The sequence below is a fragment of the Pristiophorus japonicus genome, chromosome 20 (genome assembly GCF_044704955.1).
Source record: "Pristiophorus japonicus isolate sPriJap1 chromosome 20, sPriJap1.hap1, whole genome shotgun sequence".
Taxonomy (NCBI): Eukaryota; Metazoa; Chordata; class Chondrichthyes; family Pristiophoridae; genus Pristiophorus; species Pristiophorus japonicus.
Genome location: NC_091996.1, coordinates 90,585,815 through 90,588,413, shown reverse-complemented (window position 1 = coordinate 90,588,413; position 2,599 = coordinate 90,585,815). Strand labels below are relative to the sequence as shown.

The following is a 2,599-nucleotide window of genomic DNA, read 5'->3' as shown; positions in this document are numbered from 1 at the left end:
CCTGTGCTCGCTGACCCCGTGTCCTAACTCGCACCGAGTCCCGCTCACCCATCACCCCCTGTGCTCGCTGACCCCGTGTCCTAACTCGCACCGAGTCCCACTCACCCATCACCCCCTGTGCTCGCTGACCCCGTGTCCTAACACGCACCCAGTCCCGCTCACCCATCACTCGCTGACCGACATTGGCTCGATTTCAAAATTCTCATCCCTGTTTTCAAACCACTCCATGGCCCTTGCCCCCTCCCTATCTCTGTAATCTCCTCCAGCCTCACAACCCCCCGAGATATCTACACTCCTCTAATTCTGGCCTCTTGCACAATTATAATCGCTCCAGCATCGGTGGCCGTGCCTTCTGTTGCCTGGGCCCCTAGCTCTGGAACTCCCTCCCTAAACCTCTCCGCCTCTCTCCCTCCTCCTTTAAGACGCTCCTTAAAACCGACCTGTGTGACCCAGCTTTTTGTCAGCTGCCCTGATATCTCCTACAGCGGCTCGGTGTCAAGTTCTGTTTGCGAACACTCTGTGAAAAAGTTTTGGGGCATTTCACTGTGTTTACCGGCAGTGTGGGTAAAGTTTTTGAGTCGGGTAGTAAAGGAAACACGGCACTGGATTCCTTCCCGGGGATCACGGCTGTTCTCTGTGGAATCCCCGTTCAATGCAGTGTCCCAGCCCAGGGCCCACCCCACCATCCCAGGAAACCGGCCAAATGATAAGGCGGAAGTCCTTTACTTCAACTGCTGCACTGAGTCTGCTGACAGGACGAGACAAGGGCCCCCCTTGTCTCATCAGCGTCAGTTCCGCAGGCTCCTTTGCCGTGAGCGATGGCTGAGTAAACCACAGGCGTCAGCGTGTGAGTCTTCGCCGGTCCACGTCTTCCCCTGCGTTCATCACCAAGCTCGTTTTATCTTCGATCCCTCTCGCTGTCACTCTGTATCTGACCCCGTGCTGGACCTGCCCTGGGAGTGTTTGATGGGACAGTGTAGAGGGAGCTTTACTCTGTATCTAACCCCCTGTACCTGCCCTGGGAGTGTTTGATGGGACAGTGTAGAGGGAGCTTTACTCTGTATCTAACCCCCTGTACCTGCCCTGGGAGTGTTTGATGGGACAGTGTAGAGGGAGCTTTACTCTGTATCTAACCCCGTGCTGTACCTGCCCCGGGAGTGTTTGATGGGACAGTGTAGAGGGAGCTTTACTCTGTATCTAACCCCCTGTACCTGCCCTGGGAGTGTTTGATGGGACAGTGTAGAGGGAGCTTTACTCTGTATCTAACCCCGTGCTGTACCTGCCCTGGGAGTGTTTGATGGGACAGTGTAGAGGGAGCTTTACTCTGCATCTAACCCCCTGTACCTGCCCTGGGAGTGTTTGATGGGACAGTGTAGAGGGAGCTTTACTCTGTATCTAACCCCGTGCTGTACCTGCCCTGGGAGTGTTTGATGGGACAGTGTAGAGGGAGCTTTACTCTGTATCTGACCCCGTGCTGTACCTGCCCTGGGAGTGTTTGACGGGACAGTGTAGAGGGAGCTTTACTCTGTATCTAACCCCGTGCTGTACCTGCCCTGGGAGTGTTTGATGGGACAGTGTAGAGGGAGCTTTACTCTGTATCTAACCCCGTGCTGGACCTGCCCTGGGAGTGTTTGATGGGACAGTGTAGAGGGAGCTTTACTCTGTATCTGACCCCGTGCTGGACCTGCCCCGGGAGTGTTTGATGGGACAGTGTAGAGGGAGCTTTACTCTGTATCTAACCCCATGCTGTACCTGCCCTGGGAGTGTTTGATGGGACAGTGTAGAGGGAGCTTTACTCTGTATCTAACCCCCTGTACCTGCCCTGGGAGTGTTTGATGGGACAGTGTAGAGGGAGCTTTACTCTGTATCTAACCCCGTGCTGTACCTGCCCCGGGAGTGTTTGATGGGACAGTGTAGAGGGAGCTTTACTCTGTATCTAACCCCCTGTACCTGCCCTGGGAGTGTTTGATGGGACAGTGTAGAGGGAGCTTTACTCTGTATCTAACCCCGTGCTGTACCTGCCCTGGGAGTGTTTGATGGGACAGTGTAGAGGGAGCTTTACTCTGCATCTAACCCCCTGTACCTGCCCTGGGAGTGTTTGATGGGACAGTGTAGAGGGAGCTTTACTCTGTATCTAACCCCGTGCTGTACCTGCCCTGGGAGTGTTTGATGGGACAGTGTAGAGGGAGCTTTACTCTGTATCTGACCCCGTGCTGTACCTGCCCTGGGAGTGTTTGACGGGACAGTGTAGAGGGAGCTTTACTCTGTATCTAACCCCGTGCTGTACCTGCCCTGGGAGTGTTTGATGGGACAGTGTAGAGGGAGCTTTACTCTGTATCTAACCCCGTGCTGGACCTGCCCTGGGAGTGTTTGATGGGACAGTGTAGAGGGAGCTTTACTCTGTATCTGACCCCGTGCTGGACCTGCCCCGGGAGTGTTTGATGGGACAGTGTAGAGGGAGCTTTACTCTGTATCTAACCCCATGCTGTACCTGCCCTGGGAGTGTTTGATGGGACAGTGTAGAGGCAGCTTTATTCTGTATCTAACCCCCTGTACCTGCCCTGGGAGTGTTTGATGGGACAGTATAGAGGGAGCTTTA

The 2,599-nt window shown here is 54.6% G+C and overlaps 1 protein-coding gene across 3 annotated transcripts in view; it reads right to left on the bottom strand.

Moving 5' to 3' along the window:
- nat16 (N-acetyltransferase 16) overlaps nt 1-632 on the bottom strand; it is a 24,172-nt gene extending 23,540 nt beyond the window's left edge. For 2 of the 3 annotated variants that reach the window (XM_070863503.1, XM_070863508.1), the window contains exon 1: nt 441-542. The gene's annotated coding sequence lies outside the window, so the exon portion shown is untranslated. The other variant, XM_070863507.1, reaches the window with a different exon arrangement.
- Nucleotides 633-2,599: the final 1,967 nt, after the last annotated feature.